This window comes from Amblyraja radiata, chromosome 41 (genome assembly GCF_010909765.2).
Source record: "Amblyraja radiata isolate CabotCenter1 chromosome 41, sAmbRad1.1.pri, whole genome shotgun sequence".
NCBI lineage: Eukaryota > Metazoa > Chordata > Chondrichthyes > Rajiformes > Rajidae > Amblyraja > Amblyraja radiata.
The window spans coordinates 2,266,282-2,286,148 of NC_045996.1; positions in this window are offsets into that span (position 1 = coordinate 2,266,282).

Consider the following 19,867-nt stretch of genomic DNA (forward strand, 5'->3'; position numbering starts at 1 on the left):
CAGCCCTGCCCTCGTGAAAGCATGCAATGACTGCCAAAAAAATTGAATCTTTGTTTCAGTTTGTCGGACCGCAATTCGGGCTCGGGGGAGGAATTCGCCCAGCTCCATGTCTCATCTCAATGTTTTGCAACGAGACAGCAACGGTATCACTCCCCAATTCCAGCTCGAAGCCGCCCCAGACTACAGCCTAATTAACTCACAAGATGATTCGACGGTTTACTCTTCACAGCATGTTGCTAACAATAACTCAGATCCGATCGTGATGATATCTGTAAATAATGTAGACTTTGGCGCAAAATTAGATACTGGGGCCAAAGTAAACACAATGTCAACCAACGTCTTGAACACGTTTAGAAATAACGAGCCTCCCATCAAGGACAAATTCATTTTACATGCTTTTGGAGAGGAGGTATTAGTTCCTCTGGGCAACACCGAGTTGAAATGTGTATTGAAAAAAACCACGAGGGATTTGACTTTCTATGTCTTGAGTTTTAATTCAATTACTCTGCTTGGCAATCGTGCCTGTTAGGAGCTGTGGCGGATTTCCTTTGACAAAACTGTCCACAAGCTGCAAATTTCGTTTGACAACGGGTTATCAATACATCCTGACTGCTGGAACTGAAGTGCCGGAATGGGGCGTTGGTATACGTGTTGAGGAGGGGTGGAGTTAGTGGTGCTGGCCTGTGTGTGATTGGCTCACATGCACCATCAATCTACAATACTTATATATATATATATATATGTGTACTGCAATTGTGAGATATATAATTCGGCTTTGAATTGACCCCAGCTCCCTTTGGCAAGTTTATTCAAGGGAGCGAAGCTAACTGTATATTAACAAAAATGGAAGTCAACAAATTTGCAACTTGTTATAGTGTCGCTATTTTTAGGAACTGTAATATCAATTTTTTAAACTTTTGTTTCACAATATTTCACACTTATTTGTTTTTTAAGGACAATTTTAAAAGCGATGTACCAACAGAATAGCGCAAATGATCCCCCAACACCCGGAGATATGAGGTATACGACTCAAAGGTATGAAAATAATTGAAAGTGCAAGACGATAAACAAAATAAACTTGGAGGAATCACATTTTGCAGTTGGAACATAAACATATAACCATATAACAAATACAGCACGGAAACAGGCCATGTCGGCCCTTCTAGTCCGTGTCGAACACCTATTCTCCCCTAGTCCCACCTACCTGCACTCAGACCATAACCCTACATTCCTCTCCCGTCCATATAACTATCCAATTAATTTTTAAATGATAACATCGACCCTGCCTCCGCCACCTCCACGGGAAGCTCATTCCACACAGCTACCACTCTCTGAGTAAAGAAGTCCCCCCCATGTTACCCCTAACCTTCTGTCCCTTAATTCTCAAGTCATGTCCTCTTGTTTGAATATTCCCTACTCTCAGTGGGAAAAGCTTATCCACGTCAAATACGTCTATCCCTCTCATCATTTTAAAGACCTCTATCAAGTCCCCCCTTTACCTGCTACGCTCCAAAGAATAAAGACCTAACTTGTTCAACCTTTGTCTGTAACTTAGTTGGTGAAACCCACGCAACATTCTAGTAAATCTCCTCTGTACTCTCTCTCATTTGATGACTTCCTTCCTATAATTAGGCGATCAAAATTGGGGTGCTAACGAACATATAAAAAGAGGTAAGATCTTCGCACAATTGAAGTCGCTCAATTCAGGCATAATTTTCTTACAAGAAATACATCTGAAATTGCAAGCTCAGACTAGACTGAGGGCACATTTGATAGGCCAAACATATCAATGTTCATATATCTCTAAATCCAGAGGTACGGCAATTATTATTCGTAAAGGCATACCATTGTGTGTGTGTGTGTGAGTGTGTGTGTGTGTGTGTGTGTGTGTGTGTGTGTGTGTGTGTGTGTGTGTGTGTGTGTGTGTGTGTGTGTGTGTGTGTGTGTGTGTGTGTGTGTGTGTGTGTTTCTGGTTCTGTGTGTGTGTGTTTCTGGCTGTGTGTGTTTGTGGGTACCAGCTTTGGATTCGTTGCTACGCCAACACCACACGCACAAACACAAGATTGTTTTGCATTTCCGTAGAGATTTCACTTTTACATCACATATCCACTCCTGATTACATTTCGTCGTGTTATGTACACATTTTTAATAAATTCCTTCTCCCACCCCCCAATTTCAAAATGATAAAAAAATAGCTCTAACCCATAGAATGTTGGCGAATGTTCCATCGTGTGATGTCACAATGCCCAAAGCTCACAGAAATCCAATCGGAATGGATCCATTTACATATGTATTTGCACCAGCCCCAGCCCCAGCCCCAGCCCCCCCCCCCCCACCCACCCCCGCAGCCTGTGTCGAAGCGCGTGATCACGTGTGTGGGAATAGAGAAAGAGGATTGGGGGTGATAGGGAATGGGGAATAGATGGACTGCCCCTACCCCTCCGCCTATCACACTCCCTCCCCACTCTCCCCCGCCACTCTCCCACTCACCGCACACTCTTCCCCCCACCTCCCCCCACCCTTTCCCCTCTCTCTTGCACCACTCCACTCTACTCTTCTCCCCCTCACTCCCCACTCTTCCCCTCACCCTCCCCTCCACCACCTCTCTCCCTCCCTCTCCCTCTCTCCCCCTCCATCTCTCCACCCCTCCTTTCCCCTACTCATCCCTCCTTTCCCCTACTCATCTCTCCAGGTGAGGGAGACGGGGATGAGAGAGGGTGAAAGTAAAGAGGTGTTGAGAGAGAGAGGGGGAGAGAGGAGGGAGAGAGGGGGTACGGAGGGAGAGAGAGAGAAAGAGAGAGAGAGAGAAAGAGAGGAGAAAGGGAAGTGAGAGAAAGAGTGGGGGGAGGGTGAGTGTGAGCGAAGTGAGAGAGGGGAGATACATGGTGGGAGAGCGGAGAGAGCGAGAGGGGTAAAGGGCACATGGTGATAAAGAGGGGGAGATAGAGACAGGCGAGCGAAAGAGAGAATGGGGAGCGAGACGGGGAGCGAGGGTGAATGAGGTCAATATCGCCGACATTTGCCTCCTGTTCCGTTGAGGCCGACCATTTCCCCCAATATCCACGAAATATCACCGTCCCCCCTTATCCAGAGTACCCATGATGGTCAACATCTAAACTGGTGATGGGGCTTCAGATCAGAGAGAGTAGGAGAGAGCGAGATAGACAGAGAGAGAGATAAGAGGGAGAGAGAGGGGGAGTGAGACATGGGGAGAGTTGAGGAAGAGCGATAGGAGGGAGAGAGAGAGAGAGAGAGAGAGAGAGAGAGAGAGAGAGAGAGAATGCTCTATCTCTCGTCTCTCTCCTCTCTCTTCTCTCTCTATCTCTCTCGCTCTCTCTCTCTCTCTCTCTCTCGCTCTCTCTCTCTCTCTCTCTCTTCTCTCTCTCTCTCTCTCTCTCTCTCTCTCTCTCCCTCTCTCTCTCTCTCTCTCTCTCTCTCTCTCTCTCTCTCTCTCTCTCTCTCTCTCTCTCTCTCTCCCTACTCTCTCTCTCTCTCTCTCTCTCTCTCTCTCTCTTCTCTCTCTCACTCTCTCTCTCTCTCTCTCTCTCTCTCTCTCTCTCTCTCTCTCTCTCTTTTTTTTATTATTTTTTTTTTGGGGGGGGGGGGGGCTTGTGTCTTTCTCAGTTCCAGTGGCTGAGAAGTTTTAAGCAGCCTTTGAAGGATTATGTCGCTAGGAAAGGAACAGATGTAGTGGGGCTTCATAGTCTAACTTATTGTTGGACTGTTGAAACTGTCCAATGTTTAAAAAACTCCTCCATTTAGCGTGAAAATCCATTGATAATGTTCTACATTGTCGAGGGAGCAGGGTGCGGCTGTCATTGGCGGACTGCCAAGAGTGCCTGGATATCGAGGGTTTGAAGTGTTTCGGTGCCTTTGCTGTGTTTTTGGCACTGATTCTCTGCCCTAAAGTCATTTTGTACAGTGCGACTGCCTGGCTTAATGTGAAGAAGGTGCTTTGGCGTTCGGCAAGACAGGGCGAGCTAGCTTTTTGGCGTGGACGAGTTTTGGAACTTTCCTTCTTCAGCTGGAGGACTTTGCTTTTTGAGGATCGCTTTGGACTATGACTGTCCCTGGGAATTAATTTGCTGAGCTGCTGGAGTGCCGGGAGGTGGTTTGTGCCGCTGCCCGGATGGCGATGGAGGGGGCGCGGCCGAAGGCGATGAGCTATGCAGCAGTGGCATCAGCCGAGGAAGCGAGGCCATCTGAACATGAGCCTCATGTTGACTTGGACTGCGACAGTTTTGGTATCTCGGTTCAAACTGGGCCCCAGATGTCCAGGGGAGCAATTACGAAGGCTATGAATGCCCTTCTTGGTAGGGGGGCTATTGTCTCTTCCGAGCTCGAGAGGGGAAAGGTTGAGATGATATTGAAAAACCGGGAGGCTGTGGCCACAGTGGTGGAGAGGGGATTACAGTGGGGGGGGGGGGTCCATATACAGGTGGACCCATGGGTGTCCAGGGTGAGATCGGTTCTCCTGCGGAGTTGCCCTACATGTATTCCGGATGCGACACTCATTCCACACCTGTCTCAGATTGGGGTGGTGCGGTCTAAGTGCTTTAGGCTCATGCACTCTGGGGGGGGGGACCAGGAGGAGAAAGGGATTCTCAGTTTCAAAAGGAGGGTGTTCGTGAAGGTGGGGGAGGGGGAAGGCAATGGGGGAGTTTCGAGGTGGAGTGTAGGGGTCTCCCTAGAACCGTGCGTTGGAGTTGGGGAAAGGCACGGTGTCATGCGTGCGGTTGTTATGGACATCTCCATAGGGAATGTCCTAATCACGGGGTCGCTGCCAGAACTTCTAGCGCAGCGGCCCAGGAATGCACTGCTGGCCCATCAGCGGTGGCTCGTCATGCCTCGGAGGGGCGGGGTGGAATCGCTGACCTGGCTGGGGCTGCTGGCTCTGCCTCGGTGATCCGGGGCAGCGGGGATAGCCCTTCTGGGTCTGCAGTTTCCGCCTTGGGGACCCGGGGCAGCGAGGGCCCCCGCCCCCTACATCCTGAACCTGTGGGGGTGGCTGAAGGTGAGGCACAGAGGGATGGTGGAGAGAAATGGGAGCAGCAGAAGAAGAAGAGGAATAAGCAGAAAAAGATTACCCAAGCGAGTCAAAAGCAGGTGGGTGTGCAACTGCCGAGTGCGGAGATCACCCAAGGGGTGCCTGTCAGCTCCAGGGAGGTCCAGAGTGAAACTGCCGTGGCCCAGCAAGGAGCTGAGCTGGCTCTGACGGGAGTAGGGAAGGTAGCACGTGCGGGTGGTAAAGTGACTGGGGGTAGCGTGGAGGCGGAAGACCCTTTATTTATGGAGGTCACCACACCGCCCCATGCTAGTGGGACAAAAAGGAGGATTGGGCCTGGCGAGGAAGAGCAAGGACGTGAGTCCAAAGTAAGGGGGGTGCAGTTTTTCCAGTCCTTCCACCACCGATGTGGCTGTAGGTCATGAAATGACGTCTTCTGGGTTGGAGGTTGAGCCTCCTCTTCAGGGATCTCTCGAGGGTACCACAGGGTCAGGTGACGGGGTAGACCCCTCTGGAGCTGTGTCCTCTGGGCGGGGGGAGGTCCTTTCGTCTCAGGGGCCCTCCGAGGGAGGTATCTCATCGTGTGTTGATCTTGGCTCCCCTGGGGGTGCGTCCTCTGGGTCGGAGGAGGTCCCCTCGTTTCAGAAGCCTACTAAGGGTGTTAGCACGCAGGAGGGTGGGGCAAGCTCCCCTGGTAGTGTGGACCCTGAGACGGGGGATGAGCAGAGTCAGCCCGAGGGAGGGGGGCCGGGGGGAATGGTGTACCAATCAGTGCTAAATATTGGAGCCAGTGGAGGTGCCGAGGTGTGTATTGTCCTGCCGGCTGAGTTGGCAGGGGAGAGAAAAAAGACTGGTGGAGAGCCTCTGCGTGTTGCCAGTGGAGGGGGTGCTTTCGGTGCTGTGGAGGTCGGAGTTGTTTCGGGCAGCGACCTTCTTTCGGATTCTGGGGGTGCCAGTTTACCACTACCCTGGGGGTGCCTCTTGTTTTCTCTTCCCCAGGCCAAGATGTGGAGGGTGAGGACAGAGCGCAGGAGCCCAGCCAGTCAGTGGGCTGCGTGATGCGGATAGGGGATTCGGGATTCGGGATCCTTCCCCGGCATTGATCCTGGGGGTGGGGACATGTCGGAGGAGGGGGAGAGTGATGGGGCCAGTTTGTGTGAAGGGGTTAGCGAAATTCCAGAGAGCTCTGGTCTTTCGACTTCTGAAAATGACCTTGGTGATGCTGAGCTTGTTGTGTCAGGTGCGAGTAACTTGGCCGATAGCCTAGGAACCGAGGGCGAGTCTCGTGCAATTGTTATCTGTGAGGTGCGGGAGTTTTTAAAAACAAGCCGTACCAACAAGAAAAAGATTGATGCTGCTAAGAGACGGTGGCCTGATCTGTCGGCCTTAGTTGAAACTCTCGAGGCTATCCTTGCCACGAAGGATAGTGATCTTCCTGGCTCTGAGCAGTGCCAGCTTAGGGGCTTTTTGGAGCTCAGGAGAGGGCTACAGAGCCCAGGAGGAGAAGTGCGAGGATTGCAATCTAATGTACCAGTGCATTCACGTTAGTTACCCTAAACTTAAACGGGAGTAGAGCGAGTTTTCGCAGATTCCAGCTTTTATCGGTCCTAAGGGAGGGAAAATTTGCAGAGTGTTTTCTGCAGGAGACGCATACTGTTGTCAGTGATGAACCCACCTGGAGATTGGAGTGGGAAGGTGAGGTCTATATGAGTCATCTTAGCTCAAATTCGAGTGGGGTGGCCATCCTGTTGGCTCAGAATTTCCTGCCCAATATTATAAAAGTGCAAGTAGTTGTGCCAGGACGTTTGCTCCATCTGGCCGTGAGCCTGGATGGCATGCTGTTGCATTTCATTAACGTGTATGCCCCCAGCTCCGGCACGATGCAGGCCGGCCTACTTCAGGAGGTGAGTGCTCTGTTGAGCAATATTGATCGGGGAGAGTGTGTCTTCCTTGGGGGGGAATTTAAATGCACACTTGAGGTGCGAGATCGTTCTGGTACTCAGTGTGCCCCTGCTGTAGCGAAGAAGCTGAGAGGGTTGATTGATTCTTTTGAGTTGGTTGATGCGTGGCGGGACCTCAACCCAGACTCCACTGCTTTTTCGCGGAGGTCTGAGGGCGGTGGTTCCCGCATTGATCGAATATATATCTCCTGAGCGTTTGTTTCCCGTGTCTCAGCGGCCTCAATGCAGCTGGTGCCATGCTCGGACCATTGTCTGGTGCGTGCGGATTTTAATCCAGCGTGCGCTCGGGTCGGGTCTGCGTACTGGCACTTTAATAACCGGCTGCTGGAGGATCGGTGTTTCCGGGAGTCATTCAGTCGGTTGTGGGTGAGGTGGAGAGAGAGGCAGAGGTGCTTCTCTTCCCTTAGGCTGTGGTGGGATGTGGGGAATACTCACATTCGTATTTTTTGTAAGGAATACACGCGGGGGTCGACCGGGCGGCGGGACTCAGCGGTTGAGAAGCTTGATAGGGAGCTGATGGACGCAGAGTCTCGCCTGGGTCAGGTTGGAGGTGACTCTTGCGAATGGGGTGTGTTTCATGAGAAGAAGGAAGCCTTGAGGAGCCTGCAACTTGAGCGGTCCCGAGGCGCTTATGTGAGGGCGCGGGTCCAGATGCTGCACGATCTGGATCGAGCTTCGCCTTTCTTTTTCTCTCTGGAGAAAGGGCGGGGAGCCCGCAAACAGCTCGTGGAGCTGCTAGCAGATGATGGCTTCTCTGTCACGGATCCAGAGAGGATTAGTGCCTTGGTCAGGTCCTTTTATGGATCCCTGTTCTCCGCAGGTGTAGTCAGCTGGGAAGCTCAGCAGGACATGTGGGAGAGTCTACCGATTATAGATAGGGAGGTGGCCGATCTTCTTGATGGCCCTTTATCTTTGGAGGAGTTGACTCGTGCATTGCATCAACTCAGGAGGGGTAAGTCCCCCGGGCTGGATGGGCTGACGGTAGAGTTTGTAAGAGCCTTCTGAGGTATCCTGGGGTGTGATTACATGTTGGTTCTGGGGGAGAGCTTGGCGGCCGGGGAGATGCCCCTCTCGTGGCGTAGAGCAGTTGTTGTCCTGCTGCCCAAGAAGGGGGAACTATGCCTGTCGAAAAACTGGCGCCCGGTCTCTCTCCTATGCACAGAGTATGAAGTTTTTGCACGGGCGATGGCAAACCGCCTGGGCTCCGTGCTGTCTCAGTTGATTCACCATGACCAGTTTTACACAGTCCCTGGTCGATCCATTCAGGATAACATCCACCTGGTTAGGGACCTGATTCATCTAGCACAGGGAAATGGTCAGTCAGCTGCTTTTCTGTCTCTTGATCAGGAGAAGGCTTTTGATAGGGTAGAGCATGAATACCTTTTCGGAACGTTGCAAACGTTCGGATTTGGACCGCATTTTGTGGCCCGGGTCCGCCTCTTGTATGCTGCAGTGGAGTGCCTTGTGAAGGTTAATGGTGCGTTGTTGGCTCCCTTTCATTTTGGGACGGGGGTCCGTCAGGGGTGCCCCATGTCAGGTCAGTTGTACGCGGTCTGTGTGGAGCCGTTCCTGTGTCTTCTTCGGAGGAGGTTGACAGGCCTGGCCCTACCGGGCCCAGGGGTGGAGTTGGTTATTTCGGCATATGCCGATGATGTACTCCTTATGTTCACCGATCCTGGTGACCTGCGGAGGATGCGTGATTGCCAGAAGATATTCTCGGCTGCATCTTCTGCCAGGATTAATTGGAGCAAGTGCTCTGGACTTTTAGTGGGTCAGTGGCAGGTGGACTCCCTGCCAGAGGAGATGGTAATGTTTGCGTGGAGCACCACGCACCTCCTCTATCTGGGGGTGTACCTGAGTCCCACTGAGGATGCTTGGACGGCAAACTGGCAGGAGTTGGAGACGAAAGTGGTTGCCAGGCTGGGGCGCTGGTCAGGCCTGCTTGGAGTTCTTTCTTTTCAGGGGAGGGTGTTGGTCATAAACCAGCTGGTGGCCTCCATGTTATGGTACCGGCTGGCTACTCTTGTCCCGCCTTCCATTTTTGTAAATGCTTTACAGAAGAAGCTGGTGGACTTCTTTTGGGGAAATAGGAAGCACTGGGTTTCCGCAGCGGTCCTGAGTCTCCCGTTAGAGGAGGGTGGCCAGTCCTTGGTATGCGTGCGTACCCAGGTGGCGGCTCTCCGCCTCAGGACTCTGAGGAGGTATATGTATATAGAGAACCCCCCCCAGATGGCACGTTTTGGCCACTAATTTTTCCGACGGGGTCGTTGTCTAAGGTGGGTCTCGCGGCTCCCGGAGGCGGGCATCAGTCGACCCGCCCTAAGGGGCTTGCCTGTTTTCCACTGGGATGTGTTAAGAGTGAGGAATCTGGTTGTTTTCAGCCAGCGTGTTGCTCCACGAGGGAAGGGGGATGTTGCGGCTGCGGGAGTGGCCGGTCCTCAGCAAATCATGGCGGGTGTCGAGGAGAGGCGCGAGCCTAGAGCGGACGGTGTTACCACCTGAAGGCGGGGAAGGTCCCCAGTGGGGGTCCCTCTACACGAGAGTTGCCCCCCTTTACCTTGGGGACCTGGGGTGGAGAGTGCTGCACGGAGCGGTGGCATGTAATACACTTTTGAGTCGGTTCACTGACTCTGCCGCTGCCTGTATTTTCTGTGGCGAGGAAGATACCGTGTGCCACATTTATATGGAGTGTGAGAGGCTACTGCCCCTGTATCAATATCTGAAGGGGTTGTTCCTAAAGTTCTGGTTACATTTTAGTCCTACGATTCTTGTGTTTGGACACAAGGCAGGGTGTGGAGAGAGCCAAGTGGGGGGGTGGGACCTACCTGTCGGTCTACTCCTGGGCCTGGCCAAGATGGCCATACGCGGGTCCAGGCAGCAGGCGATGGATGGTCAGGCAAGAGACGGCTGCTTGCCTCTCTTTCGGGCCTACGTCCGTGCACGTGTGTCCCTGGAGAGGGAACATGCGGTGTTCACGGGGACTTTGGAGGTATTCCGTAGGCGCTGGTCATCGCGTGGGGTTGAGAGTATTGTGAATAATGATTGTGATGTTGTACTATAATGACACTTGGTGTAATGTAATTTCGTTTTGTGTATGACGTGATCTGTTGTATTATTTGATGTGTTGAATAAAGTCTTGGAAAAAAAAGAGAGAGAGAGAGAGAGAGTGAGGGCTGAGGCAGAGAAAGTGACAGAGTAAGAGGGTGGAGATGTATATTAGAGGGGGACGAGACAGGGTAGATAGATAGAGAGGGGGTGAGAGGTGGTGAGATGGGAGGGAGATGGATAGGTTGGTGAGAGGGGAGAGAGAAAAAAGGGGAGAGAGAAAGAAGGGGGACAGAGAAGGGGAGAGAGAAGGGGCAGAAATATTGAGGAGAGATAGGGGGAAAGGGAGAGTCGGGAGACAGGAAAGAGAATGAGGGGAAAGGAAAGAAGGTGCGAGAGAGAGGGGGCGAGGGAGAAAGAAAATGGGAGAGAGTGGAAGGTAAAAGCGTAGAGAGGGAGGAATAGACAGAAAGAGAGAGAACGGTGTGGAGTGAGAGGGGAGGGGGATAAAAGAGTGGGAGAGTGGGAGAGGGACAGGAAGAGTGGTGGAGAGAGAGGGAAAGAAGGAGATGGATGGTGATGGAGGGGCGTAAAATAGAGGAGGAAGTGAGGGTGAGAGAGAGAGGGCGCTGAGAAAGAGAGTGAGGGCGGAGAAAGATAGGGGGGAGAGTGAGAGTTGGAGAGAGAGGGGGAGGGATGTGGGAAGAGAGAGAGTTGAGAGAGAAAGGGGTGGCAGAGATTGGGGAGAGACAGGGCGGCGAGAAGGGAGAAGGAAAGAGGGTGAGCGACAGAGGAAGAGAGAGAGACAGGAGAGAAAGAGGGGAGGAATAGAGGAGGTAGATGGAGGGGAAATTAAAGATAGAGGAGGGAGGGAGAGAGGGAGGGAGAGGTGAGAGAGAAGGGGAGATAGTTTGGGGTTTGTGCCAAGATTGCCGACATTTGCCTCCTGTTCCCAGCAGAGGGCGACAAAATGACCATCCCCCTCTCCTCCCACCCCCTCCTTATCCAGAGTCCCCATGATGGTCAACATCTACACGGGAACGGGAGCCCGGAGCGGAGAGACTGTGGCCGCATCTGGGATGCGCTCAGGGCGCGGATTTATTAATGAGCCGAAGCACTGAGATGAGCGGATATTTCATCGCGCTCTTCAACTGCTCCCTGAACCTGGACTGGGTCGCCGCGTAAATAAATGTGTTCGTGCAACAGCTGAAATTGCTCAGCAAATACCCGACGTAGTTAAAGATATATTGAGAATCATTCAGACCACTTCCAATTCCTGTGATCTGATAATAGCAGACGTTTACAACCAGCGTCAGCCACAGGAGGATGAAGCTGCTGGAGATGGTGAAGAGTAAAACCATGGACATTCTCCTGTTCTCCATCTCCGGGTCACTGCGGTTCTCCCTCTTGCTCTCACCCCTCAGCCCCTTACGGACCCGACTGGCCACTAAAATGTGCCGGACTGTCAGAGCGTTGAGCAGCAGGATTACAGCGAAAGGGAGGAACGGAGTTAAAACCGTGTCGATCCAGTCAAATGCCACCCACCCGGGGTCAGTGTAATAGATGTCCATCATGATACAGAACCACGGGACATTGTCGATGATTGTCCGGGGTTCATATGTGAAGTAGCGCGGAACGTTTTTCAGACAGAGCAGAACGCCGGCTGTTGCCAGAACCGCAGCCGCAGTTTTCCCGCTGCAATATTTAGTTTTCAGCTTCTGGCAACAAATGGCGACAAACCGATCAATGGTGAAAGTGACGGTGAACCAGACAGAACAGTCTATAGCGGCAAACCTCAGTACAACGTTAACACTGCACACAGGGGTGATGGACAGGAAACTCCAATTAAAGTAATAATATTTGATCTGAACCAAAATGACATCGGTGATGGCGACCAGTAGATCGGCCGCTGCCATGGCCACCAGGTAGCGAGTGGTGCAGGTGGAGAACCCGCACTTTCCCCGGGACAGGATCACAATCGCCACTAAATTCACTGCGGGAAGAGAAGGGAACAGACACTGGGTACTTACTGAACACGGTCTCCTGGGCTGAACACCGGCTCGAATTTCAGCTAAAGATCATCAGTGTTGGAGTCGGTGGGTGGCTGCAAGTTTAACAATGCCAGAGCCGGCTCCGACAGTGTCCGACCTGCCTGCTTCAGGGGAGAAGAGATAAGGCGACGGGCGGGCGGGATAAATGGCGGGGAGCGAACGAGCAGCCACCCGCTACAATAGGCGGGATGGTCCTTTCTATAGTTAACCCTGCTCACAGACTCTGATGGGGCCGGTTTCACAGACTTAACCATGACTGGCCGCGTTTAACCAGGGCTATGGGAACTTGGCATGTGATGGGGACGAGGTGGGTTCCAGAGAGAAGGCAGGGACAACTTAGAATCCGGCAGCAGAGTGGATCCGTTAATAGATTCATTCCACAGTGAGTTCAGTTCAGTAACAAAACGCACACGCCGGCAGATCAGCGGCCACTTGTTAAGGAGATCGATCCAATTATTGATCAACAGGCGATGGAATCCGACTGTGACAGACTCCACAGTGAGACACAGTGTCTACAGGAGCGGCTGTTCACTCTGATCAATAACTCAGGCACAGTGAAACCCCTCCCAGTCACACCGTCCCGTAGAGCTGTCTGTCCCGAGCAACGGGACAACTCTGGGCAAGGTCCCACTGAAGGCAGGAACATCATTCTAGTGAATCCCGGCACTGAGAGAAAACGAGGGCTAGATTTCGCTCTCTGAAATAAGAAAAATCACAGCGTTAATTCAAAAATATTTCACTGAGTGGATTGATAGACTTCACATATTCGTGTACCACGAATTGGGAAGTTTGTAACATGATCAGAATCAGGTCAACACCGGGTAACACACGGAGGTATTAAACCTGAATTGGTCTGCTCACTTACCAGGGACTCCAACGGCAGCAATTGTTACATACAAGATTTTCTCTATCTTGTCGTATTCCAATGCCTTTCCCCCCATGTTCTCTGCCCAGCGACGTGTCCCCGTGAGCGAGTGGTAATCTCTCGCAATGAAATGCTGGGGCAGAACATGCACCGAAATGTTATACAATTTTCCTTCTCCACCGGGACAGTTGAGTTTCAATACAGTTTTAAAATAGAGAAGTTGAAATGATTCACAAACAGATGACATCAGCCAAGTGAAATCCCCGCTGAGACGGGTCGTGATTTATTGATATAATTGATTGATAAACTCCACAAACTGGGAAATGCGTCGATATTGAGTGATGGACATTGGAAGCGGCATTGTTCCTGCAAACGGGATAATGTTTCAAACTCAATCAGATCCAACTCCCCACCTCATGTTGTTGATCTGATTCCCATCAATCCACTTCACTCAGCAAGGCAATCCCAAATTCCAGGGACCCTCTCAGGGCTTCTGGTTCCGAGTATGAAGATGGACCTGGCGACCATTGTCCACAGGTTGAGGAATTGGTTCAACAGTTCGGCTCTGACTAAAATGCCCCCTCCACTCTGTGTCACTTCTCAATGTGATCGCGGTTCCTTTGACTGTAAACTCGACCCCACATTCCCGGCGACCCTGGTCACCATTCACTCCTTGCTTGCCTGGACTGAATCTGACGTTGCCCTGGGACAATAACATTATCTGCCTTCATCACCTCTGAGGAGGAACGACTCAAAGACTCACAATACTCAGAGAACAGAAACATTGGCGCCTCAGAATTGTCCAACACATCAATAAAACGGCGAATGATGCTGCACATCTCCCACCTCCCTTTCTCTCTCCCTCCATCCTTACTGCTGTCCTCTCACTGAACTGTTACTCTCTCTCCTACCCTCTATATTCTCCCTCTCTACTCCGCTCTCTCTCTGTCAACCCCCTCCCCCCTTACCACAATACCCCCTCTAACTCTCACTGCATCTCTCCCTTGAATGGTCATGCTCACTTAACAGGGACTCCATCGATCCAACGAATACATACATATCGTCTCTGTATGTATCTGACCCTGCCTCTCTTCCTTTTGCCAACCCACACACACTGAAATCGTAATCTCTTCATCTTCCCCCTCCATTTAATAGTTCAATCTTCCTCCATGTCTTCCCCTTTCGTCGTATCTGCTATCTCTCCCTTAGTACAGATGAACTGACGTACTGTGGGTTAGTACTGATGAAGTGACATACTCTGGGATAGTACTGATGAAGTTACACACTGTTGGACAGTACTGATGAAGTGACACACTGTGGGGTAATACTGATGAAGGTACACACTGTGGGGTAGTACTGATGAGGTGACACATTCCAGAGTAGTACTGATGGAGCAGTCTGTCAACCTCTCCACCCTTACCCCTCCCTCCCCACTTACGCTCACTGCATCTCTCCCTCCGTTCAACTGTTCCTCTGAGATCATTTCCTCTCTCCCTTTGCCAACCCACTCGCTGGTAACTCCCTTCTGTCATCTTCCCACTATCCCTTTGATTGTTCACTCTTCGCCTTTTGTCATCTCCGCTGTCTCTTAATTTAATATTTATAGTCCCTATCTGTCTCTTTCTTTTGTCCGCAACTCTCCTCCTCCTTGCCTTCACCTCTCTCCAACGCCTTTCTTGCAAAGTGCGCTTAAAATGGTTAACCACCACGGGATGTAAAAGTGAAGCAGGGAGAGGAGGGCGAGATATTGGGGTCTGTTTCAAGATGGCCGACTTTTGCCTCCTTTTCCCAGCGGAGGGCGAAAAAATGCAGCCCCCCCCCTTCCCCCACGCATCCACGGAAATACCCCATCCTCCTTACCCAGAATCCCCAGCATTCATGTACACATTGCCAAATGCATCCAGTGAAGTTCAAGTATGTTCTTACTTTCAATATTATTCAGGTTCTGACCTAGGTATCAGTATTGGCCGCCTCGACAAAACTGTGTCTGCCCTTTCTTCTTTTTGCTATTTATTATGTGTTAAAATTATGTTTTAGTGTTCATTGGTTTGTTTTATGTGGGATTGTTGGGGGCGAGGTGGGGGGGGGGGATGGGTGCGTTTGGGGGAAACTTTTTTTTTCAATCTCTTTCTTCGACGATTAATTCGGAGATGCGATTTTTCCCCGTTTCATTAGACAATTATAGGCAGGAGGCAGAGAATGGTAGCACTCTGACCCAAAATGTAGGGGAGAGAGACGGAAAATACAATAAACAGAGAATAAGAGGGGGTGGGTATCTTAAATGTGTATTTTTTTTAATGCTAGGAGCATTGTAAGAAATGTGGATGAATTAGAGCCTGGATGGACACCTGGAAGTATGATGTTGTGGCGATCATTGAAACATGGTTGCAGGAGGGCTGTGATTGGAAACTAAATATTCCAGGATTTCGTTGCTTCAGGTGTGATAGGATTAGAGGGGCAAGAGGTAGAGGCGTTGCATTGCTTGTCAGGGAAGATATTACAGCAGTGCTTTGGCAGGATAGATTAGAGGGCTCGTCTAGGGAGGCTATTTGGGTGGAACTGAGAAATGGGAAAGGTGTAGCAACACTTATAGGGGTGTATTATAAACCGCCAAATGGGGAGCGAGAATTGGAAGAACAAATATGGAAGGAGATCGCAGATATTAGTAGTAAGCACAAGGTAGTGATTGTCGGAGATTTCAATTTTCCACACATAGACTGGGAAACACATTCTGTAAATGGGCTGGATGGTTTGGAAATTGTAAATTGTGTGCAGGATAGTTTTTGCAGCAATACATAGAGGTACCTACCAGAGAAGGGGCGGTGCTGGACCTCCTGTTAGAAAATGAGACAGGTCACGTGGCAGAGGTATACGTTGGGGAACAGTTCGGGTCCAGTTATCACAATACCATTAGTTTCAATATAATTGTGGAGAGGGTAAGAACTGGACCCAGGGTTGAGATTTTTGATTGGAGAGAGGCTAACTTTGAGGAAATGCGAAAGGATTTAAAAGGAGTGAATTGGCACATGTAGTTTTATGGGAAAGATGTGGATGAGAAATGGAGGACATTTAAAGATCAAATTTTAAGAGTACAGAATCTTTATGTCCCTGATCGGTTGAAAGGAAATAGTAAACATTTGAAAGAGCCGTTGTTTTCAAGGGAAATTGGACGCTTGGTTCGGAAAAAAGAGAGAGATCTACAATAATTATTGGCAGCATGGAGTAAATGAGGTGCTTGAGGAGCATGAAGAATGTAAAAATAATCTTAAGAAATAAATTAGAAAAGCTAAAAAAAGATATGAGGTTGCTTTGGCAAGTAAGGTGTAAGTAAATCCACAGGGTTTCTACAGCTATATTATTAGCAAAAGGATAACGAGGGATAAAATTGTTCCATTAGAGAGTCAAAGTGGACGGCTATCTGCAGAGCCAAAAGTGATGGGGGAGATATTGAACAATTTATTTTCTTCGGTATTCACCAAGGAGAAGGATATTGAATTATGTGAGGTAAGGGAAACAAGTAGAGTAGCTATGGAAACTATGAGATTCAAAGAATAGAAAGTACTGACACTTTTGAAAAATATAAAAGTGGATACGTCTCCAGGTCCGGACAGGACATTCCCTAAGCCATTGAGAGAAGTTAGTGTCGAAATAGCAGGGGCTATGACAGAAATATTTCAAATGTCATTAGAAACGGGAATAATGCCGGAGAATTGGCGTACTGCGCATGTTGTTCCATTGTTTAAAAAGGGTTCTAAGAGTAAACCTAACAATTATAGACCTGTCATCGGTGGGCAAATTAATGGAAAAGATACTTAGAGAAAATATATATAGCATCTGGATTAACAGGGTCTGATTAGGAACAGTCAACATGGATTTGTGCCTGGAAGGACTTGACTTTTTTGAAGAGGTTATTCGGGAAATTGATGAAGGTAAAGCAGTGGATGTTGTATATAAGGACTTCAGTAAGGCATTTGACAAGGTTCCTCAGGGAAGGTTGGTTAAGAAGGTTCAATTGTTGGGTATTAATGGTGGAGTAGCAAGATGGATTTAACAGTGGCTGAATGGGAGATGCCAGAGAGTAATGGTGGATGGTTGTTTCTCAGGTTGGAGGCCAGTGACTAGTGGGTTGCCTCAGGGATCTGTGTTGGGTCCACTGTTGTTTGTCATATACATCAATGATCTGGATGATGGTGTGGTAAATTGAATTAGTAAGTATGCAGATGATACTAAGATAGGTGGTGTTGTGGATAATGAAGGAGATTTTCAAAGTCTACAGAGAGATTTATGCCAGTTGGAAGAGTGGGCTGAAAGATGGCAGATGGAGTTTAATGCTGATAAGTGTGAGGTGCTACATCTTGGCAGGACAAATCAACCTAGGAAGTACATGGTAAATGGTAGGGAATTGAGGAATGATGTTGAACGGAGGGATCTGGGAATAACTGTGCACAGTTCCCTGAAGGTGGAATCTCATGTACATAGGGTGGTAAAGAAAGCTTTTGGTGTGCTGGCCTTTATAAATCAGAGCTTTGAGTATAGTAGTTGCGATGTCATTTTAAAATTGTACAGGTCATTGGTGAGGCCAATTCTGGAGTATGGTGTACAATTTTGGTCGCCTAATTATAAGAAGGATGTCAACAAATAGAGAGAGTACAGAGGAGATTTACTACTATGTTGCCTGGGTTTCAGCAACTAAGTTACAAGGACAGGTTGAACAAGTTATGTCTTTATTCTTTGGAGCGCAGAAGGTCAAGGGGGGACTTGATAGAGGTATTTAAAATCATGAGAGTGATAGACCGCGTTGACGTGGATACGCTTTTCCCCTGAGAGTAGGGAAGATTCTAACAAGTGGACATGACTTGAGAATTAAGGGACAGAAGTTTAGGGGTAACATGAGGGGGGACTTCTTTACTCAGAGAGTGGTAGCTGTGTGGAATGAGCTTCCAGTGAAGGTGGTGGAGGCAGGTTCGATTTTATCATTTAAAAATAAATTGGATAGTTATATGGATGGGAAAGGAATGGAGGGTTATAGTCTGAGTGCAGGTAGATGGGACTAGGGGAGAATTCGTGTTCGGCACGGACTAGAAGGGCCGAGATGGCCCGTTCCCGTGCTATAATTGTTATATGGTTATATGGTTATATGGTTAATAGCTAATATGTGCAGGAGTAGGCCATTCGGCCCATCGAGCCAGTACCGGCATTCAATGTGATCATGGCTGATCATTCTCAATCAGTACCCCGTCCCTGCCTTCTCCCCATACCTCCTGACTCCTATATATTCGAAGAGCGCTACCTAGCTCTCTCTTGAAAGCATCCAGAGACCCGGTCTCCACTGCCTTCTGAGGCAGATAATTCCACAGACTCACAACTGTCTGTGAGAAAAAGTGTGGCCTCCTCTCTGTACTAAATGGCTTGCCCATTATCCTTAAACTATGGCCCCTTATTCTTAAACTCCGCCAACATCGGGAACATGATTCCTGCATCTAGTGTGGCAAAACCCTTAACAATCTGAATGTTTAACAATGTTTAAATGAGATAACCTCTCACCCTTCTAAACTCCAATGTGTACACGCCCAGCTGCTCCATTCTCTCAGCATATGACAGTCCCGACATCCCTGGAATTAACCTTGTACACCTGTATTGCACTCCCTCAATAGCAACAATGTCCTTCCACAAATTAGGGGACCTAAACTGCACCCAATACTCCGGGGGTTGTCTCACTGAGTCTCTGTGCAACTGCAGAAGGACGTCTTTGCTCCTTTATTCTATTCCTCTTGTTATAAAGGCCAACGTGCCATTCGCTATTTTCACTTTCTGCTGTACCTGCAAGCTCTCTTGTATAGACGGATGTACATGGACCCCCAGATCCCGCTGTACTTCCCCTTTGCTTAAATTGACGCCATTTAGATAGTAATCTGCCTTCCTGTTTTTGCTACCAAAGTGGATACCCTCTGATTTATACGCATTAAACTTCATCTGCCATGCATGTTTTCCATTCCCCCAACCTGTCCAATTCACCCTTCGTTCTCATAGTATCCTTCTGCCACCCAGTTCACACTGCCACCCAGCTTTGTGTCATCTGCCGTCCCAGCACCGAGCCTTGCGGTACCCCATTAGTCACTGCCTGCCATTCTGAAAGGGACCTGTTAATCCCTACTCTTTGTTTCCTGTCTGCCAACCACTCCTCTATCCATGTCAGCACTCTATTCCAATACCATGTGCCCTAATTTTGCCTACTAAACTCCTATGTGGGACCTTATCAAATGATTTCTGAAAGTCTATTATATCTCCGTCCGCACTGTGCCCTAACATCGTGTAGTTGGCGGTCTTTTCTGGAGGCCGATCCGGATATACGACACGTTAGGATCAGAAGATCAGAATATGAATTCACCTTGGAGTGACTGAGATGAGATGTAATTTACACTCTCTGATATATCTGAACCTCGAGTACTCTCCACCACAGATAACTGAGATGGTCGTTTATTAAAAAACAATCAGGATTGTAACGAAGATACTTGTGGACAATACAGAACAAAATAATATTATGGCCAGGAACACCAGGAACAGTTTAGTAATTGTGATATTAAATGCGTGAACACGCCTGAGCTTGGCATTGTGTGTGTGGCCGTGAGTAACTCTGTGTGTGTGTAGCGGGGATATCTCCAAACTCCAGGACCGAGGCATATTCTCCACCCTCTGCCATTGATTCCACGGCTCCATGACCCACGGACCTCTGTCAGTGATGATCGGTGACAACAGCTCCTCCACAAAAACTCACAACACCTGAGCCCTACAGGGAATATTTCTCCGTCCCCTCCGAAACTCTTTTTACACTCTCCACTGTTCCCTCTGATTTCGTCAATAGGTTTACTGTCTTCTCCACTGTGATGGGGCCGGCTGAGGAACAATGATTTTGCGGGTTTCAGGAAAGAGATAGTGAACT